We start from the raw sequence: 12612 nt of genomic DNA, 5'->3' as shown, positions 1-12612 counted from the left end.
GCCTGTGAAGAGACTGTGTCACAGTTTCCCTTCTCCAGGTCTGCTCCCCATGCCCAGGCTTCTCCTGCTGATGGACACCACCATGGTGCAACCATGCAGGGTTCCCAGTGATGTGGAGGAGCCAGTGGTTCAGGCAACCAGCTGACTCCTTCCGGTCCCACAGAGCAGAACTTCCTTGTTCTCTCCAGCAAAACAATGAGAAATATATGTGCTTTGATCAGTTAGCCATCTGTTTTATTCAGCTTTAAACAGGTAAGTTTGAACCACTTGCCCTAGAGAAGGACAGTGGACAAGTGAGATCCTAGAAGGCTGCATGTGCAGTGTGGATATTTATTTACATTCATTTCTATTTTCCACTCAAAATGTAAGTCTCGTTATTTTGCTCTCATCTTTTTAACATAATTAAATGGTGACATATGTATATATATATAGCCTAAACATTTACTTGAGTTTTCAACTAGAAAGATCAAGGAGCAAATGTATGACAAAGGTTATAGAAGAAGAATAGCATATGGAAATTTTCTGTGACTGTTTCCATTGACTCTATTACACCTGCTTTCCAGGCTCTTTTACTCTGTCCTTCTGCTCTTTTACATCAGGTTTATTTCAGCATCTTTGGAAATGAAAAGATCCTCTTTTGTTTCAGAATTAGTACTTGACTGATGAAAAGAATGAACCCCAGGGGCTGTCTTTTCCAATCAGGCACTGTACAAGCACTTGAGCTGACTATGTTCTGCAGAACATTGAAAACATGGCATGCCCAGGAAATGTTTGCCATCACATTAGTGATGCTGTAATGGGCACCACAAATCACCTGGACATTAATAGAATGAAATCACTTACTGCCTCTGAAAGCAGCTTTATTCTCAGTTGGTGTCCTGAAGGCACCATGTGTGCAGTCTAGAGTCTCTCCCACAAAGGAGAAATTTTCAAATATCATAAAAGCCCAGTTTTACTTGCTGCTTTTAGAGTTTGTTTACATTGCTACTGATTATTTCTGATTGCAATCCCTTAAATACAACTAGTGTCAGAAAAAAAAAATAATCAAAAAATAAGTAGGTGTTTTATGAACTTTAAGTGATCTCTGATTTCGCTAAAAGCAGGACAGGATACACATGTCTTCTAATGACTGCCCTTGCTCTCACTTAACTGCAATAACGCATCAAATGTGTTTCTTTATCCTGTTATTGCTGGTTTGTAATTTGATCATCAGACAGATTTGAATTCTCCCCAAGCTGTTCCAATGTGTCTGTAACAGAAGCAGAGGTACCTCCATGCACTTTCCATTTTGCTCAGAAAATAGAACAGCTTCAATGATCACAGCCCATGTGAAGCAGACAGCAGTGGTTAAATTAACTGTTGTGATCAAAGAAATGGGCTGTTAAAAATACCTGATTTCCTATTAGAGAAGACTTTTTAATTGTGCTTCTGGTGCCTAGAACATGTTGAATTTTTTATGAGATAATTCAGGTAACAGTCCATTAGAAAGGGTATTCAATTTAGCCTGAGGAAGTTGGGGAAAAGAGTGAGAGCACTCCTGCGTGAGCAGAGGCTGTCCTCCAGTCCGCCCCCCCTGCAGGGCAGTACTGAGCTCTCCGCCCACTCTGCAGCCCCACCGTGCACAGCCAGCTGCGTGGATGCACACCAAAAGCAGCTGCAGGTCGCATTCACATACCTCAGTGAGAGACAAAGTAACTTAAAACACCCACTCTGCTTCCCTTGTTGCAGGAGCAGTATCCACTGCAGCTAAATTGAAGAGATCTCATGAGTCAAATCTTTTATTGTCCATAAAATGAAATCTCAGGCTTATCTTTCCACTTTTAACTTATTTTCACTTTGTATTAATAGAATGTTGGTTATACCACATTCAAGAAAACACCTAGTTTTCCAGTGTTATTCCAGCAATCAAACTGATAGCTGTAAAGCAGATAAATAGGAGCTGTACACCACCATTTCTGCTGGCCCATTTTTCATTTTTTGAAATAAACCCCCCAGAGTCTTTTTTCAAAATAAATTGAAGATAAAAAAGTTATCTTTTGATGCGGATAGTTTGAACATGTCAGATTTGTGAAGCATTTTCTTCAGCTAGGTTAGCACTCTGCCTTTTGAAATACATATAAGGCAAAGCACAGCTGTCAGAATTAAAAATAAAATAGTTGGATAAGGCAAAATTAAGTAGCTCTATTAAAAGAAGAGGATCTGAAAAATCAGGTTCCACTCTCCTTGTTAAGACCAACTGGTACTTCAGTCCACAATTCTTCCTTACTGAAATCAATGAAATTACTTGAGAAGGGGGGATAATACTAAGTACAAGGAAACACACCTAAATCTGGCCTTTACTAGCCTGTTCTTGGCAGTAAAACTGGCCTTACAACCCAGGATCCAGCAAATGCCCCTTGGTCTGTGCCCTTTCTCATCCCTAGCTCTTCCAGGAAGCTAAAGAGTGAGTATATCTTTTCAGTATGTTTATAAGCAAAATATCAAGTTTAAGCATTACAGAAGAGAGTACACAATTCTACCACATGTGAAAGTCAATTAATTCCAGCCTTTGGAAGGCTGGTCATATCTGGAACTGAAATAATAGATCTAAGATTAATAAAGGTAACAGTAGATTGCTACTTGATTCACTTTCCATGTAGGCTTTCAAAAGTCAGTGCAATCTATAGTTCAGACAAAATGTGGCAAAGATGATTTTACATTGCATTGACTTCCTTAAATGTTCTTAAATGTATGTTTGCATACTTAAACACACTTACTGTTACAGCTTCCTTCCATTTATCCTTGTAGGCATACTAGAATGATAATGCAGCCTTTTATTTAGGAGTCACTACCTGTACCCACTTGCCATCTCGTTAAGTTGTATGGGTGCAACACCTCACCACTGATACTTTGGCTGTGCAAGTAGTCACAATGATTTTTCATAGGGAAGTGATAAATTGAGTGCAGGTATACCTGTCTGCGTCATCAGAGATTTTGATACTAAGCTTCTGTGAACCACGGGTTATGCCATCAGTGTAACAAGCACCAAGCACAAGAGCACTCTGACTAGAGCTTTTACAGGCCCTAAGTCAAACGAAGAGTAAACATGATCATTTCTGCTCTGTAGTGTGAGTTAGATGAACACTGATCAAGGAAATGAAGTAAATTTAGTGAAGTAACTGAGCTAAGAATTTTGGCCAATGACAATACCTTGCATTTCTTAGTAGCAGCTGGATGTACAATAGCCTGTCTTATGGCTGAAGATGAGGCCATCCCTCAAAGGTGGAAATAGCGATGTCTCAAAAGATGAGTAGTAGCTGAAATGGGATGTTATGGCCCTTTATCAGTGGAATAAAACATCCCTGTTAACTGTGGAAAGTCTACAGCACTGTTCAAATTGCAAAAGATATTGTATGGCAGTGCTAGAATACATTCATAAGGGTTGTTATCATAGCACATCAATATGGATTCCAGTCCTTTCACTGTGTAATTAAAAACTTAAATGCTCTTCAGTGATGTAAATTTGTCTTTATTATTTGTAACACTACTCTAGTAAAGACCATTTCACAGGAAATAAAGAAGACAACTAGTCAAAGAGGCATAGGATGAATTCCTGATCATTTTGATATTTATGCCAAGGACACATTGCTAGAGACTTCTGATGTCCATCTCCACATCCTTAGATTCAGAGATTCTTGCATTGTTCCAGTAAAGGAGGAGGAAATTTCTGAGTCACAAAGACTTTCTCTGCTAATTATTTACTAATACTATAGTGGATGTAGTAGAGTGGATGTAGAGTGGATGTAGTCACACCGACACACCATAAAAATAAAAATAAAATATATAGTGTTGATTAATGAACAGCCTGTGTGTAGGAACATCCCCCTTGTCATTTTCATGAAGTTGAGTACTTCAGATAAGTGGAATAATGACTAGAGTTAGGAACAATCAGGATTTTCACATCAAAATTCATCTATGTAGGATGTTGAGCTGGTAATGGAAGATGTCTGGTTTGGTATGAACAGAATTTCCAAGAGAAAGGGAAAGAAGTCTGAATAATCACAGAATCACAGAATCACAGAACTGTAGAGGTTGGAAGGGACCTTGAAAGATCATTGGGTCCAACCCCCCTGCCAAAGCGGGGTCCTCAGATCAGGCTGCCCAGGTAGGCATCCAGACAGGCCTTGAATATCTCCAGAGAAGGAGACTCCACAACCTCCCTAGGCAGCCTGTTCCAATGCTCTGTCACCCTCACTATGAAGAAGTTCTTTTGCACGTCAGTGCGGAATTTCCTGTGCTCTAACTTGCAGCCATTGCCCCTTGTCCTATCCCCACAAACCACTGAGAAGAGGTTGGCTACATCCTTCTATCCCCCACCCTTCAGATATTTATATACATTGAGGAGATCCCCTCTTAGTCTTCTCTTCTCCGGGCTGAACAGACCCAGGTCTCTCAGCCTTTCTTCATAGGGAAGATGCTCCAGGCCCCGTATCATCTTTGTGGCCCTCCACTGGACTCTTTCCAGGAGATCCCTGTCTTTCTTGTACCGGGGAGCCCAGAACTGGACACAGTACTCCAGGTGAGGCCTGACCAGGGCAGAGTAGAGGGGGAGGATCACCTCCCTTGACTTGCTGGCCATGCTCCTTTTAATGCACGCCAGGATCCCATTAGCCCTCTTGGCCACAAGAGCACACTGCTGGCTCATGGTCAACCTGTCGTCCACCAGGAACCCCAGGTCCTTTTCATCAGAGCTCCTCTCCAGCAGGTCGTCCCCCAGCCTGTACTGATACTTCAAGTTGTTCCTTCCCAGGTGCAGGACTCTACACTTGTTCTTATTAAATCTCATTTGGTTTCTTCCTGTCCATCTCTCCAGCCTGTCCAGGTCTCGCTGAAGGCAGCACAGCCTTCTGGCGTGTCAGCCACTCCTCCCAGCTTTGTGTCATCGGCGTACTTGCTGAGGGCAAACACTATTCCCTCATCAAGGTCGTCGATGAAGATGTTGAACAAGACCGGACCCAGCACCGACCCCAGGGGAACACCGCTAGTCACAGGCCTCCAGCCAGACTCTGCTCCTCCGATCACCACCCTCTGAACTCGGCCAGTCAGCCAGTTCTCTTGTAGAAGGCCTCATTGATGTCCTCCTCCTGATCTGGAGACCTGTAGTAGACCCCCACCACCGTGTCTCCCATACCAGCCCACCCCTTAATTCTTATCCACAAGCTCTCCACTTGTCCTTCACCCTCCCCCAGCTGGAGCTGGGTACACTCTAATTGCTCCCTCACATAAAGGGCAACCCCACCCCAACCCTGTTTTTTTTAGAAGTAGTAATGAATATGTTTATTAGCCTAGGAGCATAAAAATCAGCTGCTTGATGTAACTGGTGTGCGTCTTGGTGGAACAGAGACTCCCAGTGCACCCAGCGCTGTTTGCTTACCTCTATTCCTTTAATAAATTGTAAGCTTTGATTATAGTCCTATTTTGAAGACCGAGCCATTTATAACAATTGGGGGCTCATCTAGGATGGCTTTGGTTCCTGAATTCTGGTTTGATCTAGGAGAGGCGCCCCACCATTTGGTGGCTCCTGTTCGAGTCAGGTCAGGACTAATGCCATCTTGAACCTGAATAAAGGTAAGCAAAGATTTTGATTTTTTTTATGAGCTCCCTTGCCAGCCGCAGGACTGTATTTTGCCCGTAATTCTGCATGCGAGGATCCGAATGAAGATTACGGAGTCGTAAGTGTCTAAGGAGTATACAGTTCGGTTGGGTGGGATTCGGTTGCCTGTGTGTGTAGGAGTGTGACTGAGACGGAACTTAGTTCCAAAGCAAGTGTGGAGGTCTTCTAACCGTGGCTCCAACCTCCCGTGAGGGATTTGGCCAGTGAAGGACCGAAGCGATTCCTATAGGATTCGTGGGTGGGTGATAGGTCCTAACCCCCCCTGCAAGACACTCTTACTAAGGTAACCAAGGGCTGTGGGAATTGCCATAATAAAATTCCTAGATGGGTCAGACAGAATTGAAGACCAAGGACCAAAAGAAAGGGAGCAAATTACCAGACATACCACCAGAAAGTCCATTAGGAATAATGATTAGAAATTGGAACGATAGGGGCCCCAGAAAATAAAAGAGTAAATTAAAAATGGTCCAGTATTATATGATAGAATGACCAAAAGAACCCTTAAGACCCCATGTATTTTGGCCGACATTTGGGTCCACGGAGGACTGGGTCTGTCAGGCTTTGAACATTAATATTAATAGTAGAATACCCGTGGATCCAGAAGAGAGCAAGTATGCTGCAGCTGAAACGTGGAATTAGAAATTAGAGAGCGATTGATTAAGAATGAATATGTGTTATATTTGTGATGCACTGTGCCTGTGCTGTGCTTAGACCTCCAGATAACAGGAGCCCCTTGGATCCCGAGAACCAGATCAAAACAACCTCATGGTTCCGACTTTAACCAAGGGGTATGAGATAAGGGGGACTGTTCACAAAGGGAAAGGTTATGCTTATGCATAGGAGTATTGGGAAACTTCATGTATATGTAACTCTTTACTAGATATAACCAAAGCAAGTTGCCATGTTAGGCATGCACGACATTGGTGGGACATTCACCCCCCCCCCAGCCCTGTGCCGCCCAGAACTGAGTAAACATACCTACTTTACAATCTTACTGATTGTGGAGTCAGCTTTCTGTGAGTCATTTTGGTGAGCCAGGCAGGAGACACTCTGCTTGGCTACAGGATCGGCTGCAGAGCAGACACCCCTAGGTGCACCCTGAGTGTTTTGCTCAGAGGGGACTCCACTCTCAGCCGCTCACTGCAGGAGCAGACAAAGACCTCCTGAAGCTGCAAACAAACGGTATGTTTTCAGCTGCTGGAAGGATACTAACTGGAGTGTTAATAATTGTATGTCTTATTCTTAAATGTCCAGGTATTTTGTGTTGAAAGTATTTGTGTAAATGTAAGGGTTTGAAACAAAGTGGAACAAGTCACTTCACAAAGAACACTGTCAGAGACAATACTTATTTGGATTGGTTATTATTCTAAATTATATTTTTGTGGTATGAATGAGATGTGCTAGAGGCCTCTTTGTGTGATTGCATGATTGTGCTGTGTGAGTGAGACGCAGCGTCGCTGCAAAGCGAGTGAGGAGTTCTGATCTGCGGTTCCGTATTCTCCGCGAGGGGAGTGGGCGGAGACAAACAAAGTGCATGACAGACTGAGAAGAAGGGCTGCTTTATCCAAGGTTTGATTGGTGGTGCCCAATATATGGGCCTGGCGGTGTATCTTGTGGTCCTATTTTTGCTCTTAAATGCTTTGAGTGTGACAAGAAAAAAAAAGGCGGGAGCATTATCTACGTAACTAACAGTTGAGAAGTGTTGGTGTATTTGCTGTGGTGTTTGGTCAGTTTCCTGAGTACTGGGGAGGGAGGGGGCTGACTGATTTTCAAAGCGGTAGAACGGAGAGAGTCATTTCTTTGGTGGTTCGGGCTTGAGCCCTGGGAATTTGGTAAGAAGGGGGAAAGCGAATTTACTTAGGCCTTTTTAAACCCCCATATTGACGGATACACAGGAGTGATTCCTTGTTTTGTATGGGCTTACTAACAAAGTGCATGAGAAAAATTGGCATTGGGCTTGAAATTCAGTCCTGTTGAAATGTAAATTTTTGTGGAAAAGGTGGTAATGATTGTCTAGAAGACGGAAGGCTGAGTGCTTCAGCTGTCTTCCTGAAGTTCCATGGATTTATGATCGGAACGGGGCTCATTAATAATCTGAAATAGTAAAGTTTGTATGTGGGAAGAAGCGTTTAATCCCAGAGAACAGGGACATTGGGGAAGAAGATTAGAAAAAGATAGTAAAAACCTGCAGTGAAAAGGTTTGCGTGGAAATTGAAACAAAGGACAGTAACTAGTAAGGAATAGTAATAAATAAATAAAAAGGAATGGGAAATCAAGGAAGTGAGTAATATCCAAAACAAAGACGTTTTAAAGAAAGCCTCCTTGGGTGCATATTGGTACATTTGAAGGATATTATTAGAACTGGGGGCACAGAAAGCAAGAGGAATTTCACTAAGTATTGCAATCAATGGTGGCCACTATGTAAACTAAATGGCCACTTTATGGATCAATCGACTATAACGCTATCTTGCAATTAATGTTGTTTTTGAGGAGAGAAGGAAAATAGGATGAAATGTATTATCCTGATACGTTGTTTCAGCATCTTAGAGGGAAAAGGAGTGGAATTAAGTTGGCCCGTGACTGAGCCTTTGGTGTTGGCATGAGAAAAGTACAGGCTGGAGAAAGATAAAGGAAGGGTTAAAAGAGTTGTTGAAGGTGTTGAAGGTGTGGCATGTAGTATTATAACAGAGCTGTTTGAAGTTGAATGAGCAGGGAAAGAGGATGTAGGAGTGTTAATAGTTCTGCCTCCACAGGAGGCTGTGATCTCAAAATCACCGGTGTGAGCCCTTTGGGGCAAAGGGACCATGATGGGTGCGAGAGAGTTGTCATGGACACAGAAAAGCAACGAACTCTTAAAACAACCTGAGTTTATGAGTGAGCTCAGATTGCCAATGGGACCGCTCAGAGAACTGTTGACAATTGCATTCCCCTGACCGACCCCACACTGAGACTATAGTCACCCCGGAAATAATGAACGGTAAATACCAAAATCAGGTTAAATTCGGAATTGAGAATCTGTTCCAACAAGATCCAAAAGAAACCCCTATGGAATTTTTGGACCGACTCTGAAAAGCAATGGAAAAAAAAACAAAGCAAATAACGAAACTGGAGAAAATAGGGGCTAAGTTAGAACAAGGAAAATGGACACTGCCAGACAGGCGAGAGATATTGCCAAAAGCTTATGCGAAGCAAATATTGGGACGTTTGTATGCACAAACACATTGGGTACAAAGGCGTTAAGTGATCATTTACTTAAACAATTTGGTTGCACTGGGATTTTTGAAATAGCAAAGCAAATTGTACAAAGTTGCTTAACTTGTCCGAAGATAAATAAGAAAGTGTTTCGACAAGCAGCCACGGGAGGGAGAAAAAACAGCTTATAGGCCTTTTGAGAAAGTACAAGTTGATTTAACTGAATTGCCTAAGGTAGGGAGGATAAAATATCTATTGGTAATAGTAGATTATTTAACAATGGTTAGAAGCCTATCCTGTAGCACGAGCTACGGCACAAATGGTGGTAAAAATTCTATTAGAACACCTAATACCTAGATACGGGATAATCCAGTACATTGATTCTGATCAGGGCACACACTTTACTTCTAAAATAATAAAATTATTATGTCAATCATTAGGCATTCAGTGGGAATACCATACTCCATGGCACCCACAAAGTTCAGGGAAAGTAGAAAGACTGAATCAAACAATAAAACGACAATTGGCTAAATTAATGATCTAGACACAAATGCCCTGGACGAGATGCTTACCATTGGCACTTTTAAACATAAGAACTAAACCACACAGTGAGACTGGATTATCACCATATGAAATGTTATATGGTATGCCTTCTTCTCAAGGGATGCCTCTAGGGAACAATGTAGTTGAGGATCATAGCGTTCAGAAATGTATAATTATTATTGGAAGGAGATTACAAGAGCTAAGAGAAATTTGAATGATGGGTCAAACACCACCTTTAGGATTTGCTATTCATAAAATACAACCAGGAGACAAGGTCTTAATAAACACCTGGAGGGAAGAATCATTGAACCCCTAACAGGAGGGATTGTACCTTGTTTTACTTACTACCTCACAGCAGAAAGGGGTTGGAACCACGCATCCAGAATAAAAGGACCAGTAACTACTGAAACTTGGAGGGTTGAGTCTGCTCCTGGGGAATTGAAACTCAAGCTACAGTTTCAGCTTCTCACTCTCTCCTGCCAGCAGGCAGGCTGGGGGTGCAAGAGCTGGGAGGAGGGCTGGAATGCTCAGGGTTAGGCTGGGCATCAGACAGTGGGTGGTGAGCAATCGCATTGTGCATCACTTGCTTCGTACACATTACTACTAGTAGTACTATTATCTTCATTATTGTCATTATTATTATTGTTATTATTATTTTCTTGTCTTTATCTCAACTCACAGGCTTCACTTTCCCGTTTCTCTCTCCCATCCCAGAGAAGGAGGGGGGAAGGTGAGCGAACAGACATTTGTTGTTTAGCTGCCCGCTGGGTTAAACCACAACAGAAAGAAAGGCTGTAAATGAACTTATAAAAGAAATGAAGAAAATTGCACATGTCCCAGTTCAGATTTCAAATGGAATCGATCTAAGAGGATGATGGGAGGGGGCTTTATGGGTGGTGACTGGCTTGCTAAAATAAGGATGGTTGTATTGGGGATATGTGGAGGATTGTTAATAATTCCATGTTTAATACCTTGTATTACCAGACTAATACACTCGGTTATACAAGGAATGCAAATATCTGCGATACCTGTTGACCCAGAACCAGGGAAGGAGAAAACCCATTCCCTGATGATAATAAAAACAAACAAAGATCCAAAATTGGTCTCAATTGGTATCAATTCAGCAAGTAGTGACTTGATTGGAAAGGAAAACACGAATCAATGCCATGAAAAAGGAGATGGGGGATTGCGAAATGTGTTCATCTGATTCATGTCAATATGGAACAATGCTAGGGCCGCATGTATGATGAATGTGACCTTCTGTCCTACAGACCCTTGTATAACCACAAGTCTAAGAAAAACAGAGTGGTTAATGTATATAGTTCTTGTATCTTGCAAAGGAATGTTTTAGCAATTCGTGTCAATAGAGAGCTTGAAGGGAAATGTATTTGTAGGCTTTTCCTTGAAGTCTCTGATATCTGGGGGGGGGTTCAGAATAGCTGCTAACTATTATGACTATTGCATGGGACACTATGCAAGTCTCTGATATCTGGCCAGGAGACTAAGGAGACGGGGAAAGCTAAGAACGACTAAAAGACGAAGCTTGCAGGGGACGCTGCACAAGTCTCTGACATACAGCCAAGTTGGACAAAGGAGAAGGACAAGAGGGAGGAAGACTATGAGCCTTCAGCATGAGAGACCCCCAGAGGGACCACTGGAGACTGATACGCATGCTCCAGTAGGAGGGTTTGGATTCCGGAAACTAATTATAATAACCCTGGTTGTTTTAGAAGCAATAATGAACATGTGTTAGCCTAGGAGCATAAAAATCAGCTGCTTGATGTAACCGGTGTGCGTCTTGGAGGAGCAGAGACTCCTGGCGCACCCAGAGCTGTTTGCTTACCTTTATTCCTTTAATAAATTGTAAACTTTGATTATAGTCCTATTTTGAAGACTGAGCCATTTATAACAGTAGTGAGGACTTCCTCCAGCCCTCCTCTGTCACCTTTAGCTCCCCTCCCTTCCCCCATCAAACCTAGTTTAAAGCCCTGGTAATCAGCCCAGAGAGCTTGCTCCCCAACACACTTGTGCCCCACTTACCCAGTCCTGGTCCCCAGATTTTTGCGCCAGGAACATGATTCCACAGAGCCTTCAAGCCTTTAAAGATGCTGAAATGGTCCCTGGCTTAAGAAGAACTCGTTCCCCGCCTGGCAGTACAAATCGTTGCTTAGGGCTAAAAGCTGAGGCTCTTGTCTGTTACGTGAACAGCCAGGGAGACTCAGCCTCCCTTCTCTGTTGAGTTCAGTGCTGCCTAGCCTTAACATTTTCAGTACTCAGTAGCATCCCCCAGGTTCTTGTATTTTGAGAGGGATTGCACTCCCCTTACATCATATGGGAATCCCAGTTTTCTGTCTCAAGGGTGAATGGTGTAAGGCACTTGTAAATCATTGCAGGTTGTCATTGTTGTCCATTGCCATGTAAATTAAGGCCATGCAAGTACCTTCTACCATTTCTTCTTCCCTTTCATTTGTTGTCTGGTTTCTACCAAATATTACGTATTTGGTGAAATGCCTTATAACAACATTACTTTTTAATTAACAACTTTTTTTTTTTTTTTTTTCTCTCTAGGTCTGCCAGTAGCTGACAGAGTAGAAAGGTGTGCTTCTCTCTCTTTCTTGTATAGAGTTAGAGGCAATGACTGATATCCAGCCAAGATGGACAAAGGAGAAGGACAAGGACAAAGCCTGGGAGGAAGACTATGACTTCAGCACGAGAGACCCCCAGAGGGACCACCAGGGACTGATACACATGCACCAGTGGGAGGGTTCGGAATCCAGGAACTAATTATAATAACCCTGCCTTTTCTAGAAGTAGTAATGAACATGTATTAGCCTAGGAGCAGAAAAAGCTGCCGCCTGATGTAACGTGTGTGCGTGTTGGAGGAGCCCAGACTCCCCGCGCACCCAGCGCTCTTTACTTGCCTTTTATTAACCCCATATATAAATCTCATAAAGCTAAGTTGACTCAGAATTTATAACAGTATGATGAAAACTGTTGCAGTCCAAGTTGGGAAGGGGAGAGGAAAATGTTCATGTATACGTGAGAATTGTACTCAAACAGCTGATTACACCTTTGCATACACCTTTTAAGGGAAAACTTTAAACCTGAGAAGCAACAGGCAGTTTTCTATGTTTCCGGATATGATAACATGATATATGATATAGGTATGATATCAAATGATGATATCATACCTATAGTCTGCTGCAGGCTGAAAAGTAGCCTGT

The sequence above is a fragment of the Netta rufina genome, assembly GCF_964035555.1.
Source record: "Netta rufina genome assembly, chromosome: 6".
NCBI lineage: Eukaryota > Metazoa > Chordata > Aves > Anseriformes > Anatidae > Netta > Netta rufina.
The sequence above is the reverse complement of the archived record's forward strand: the minus strand, read 5'-3'. Positions refer to the sequence as shown.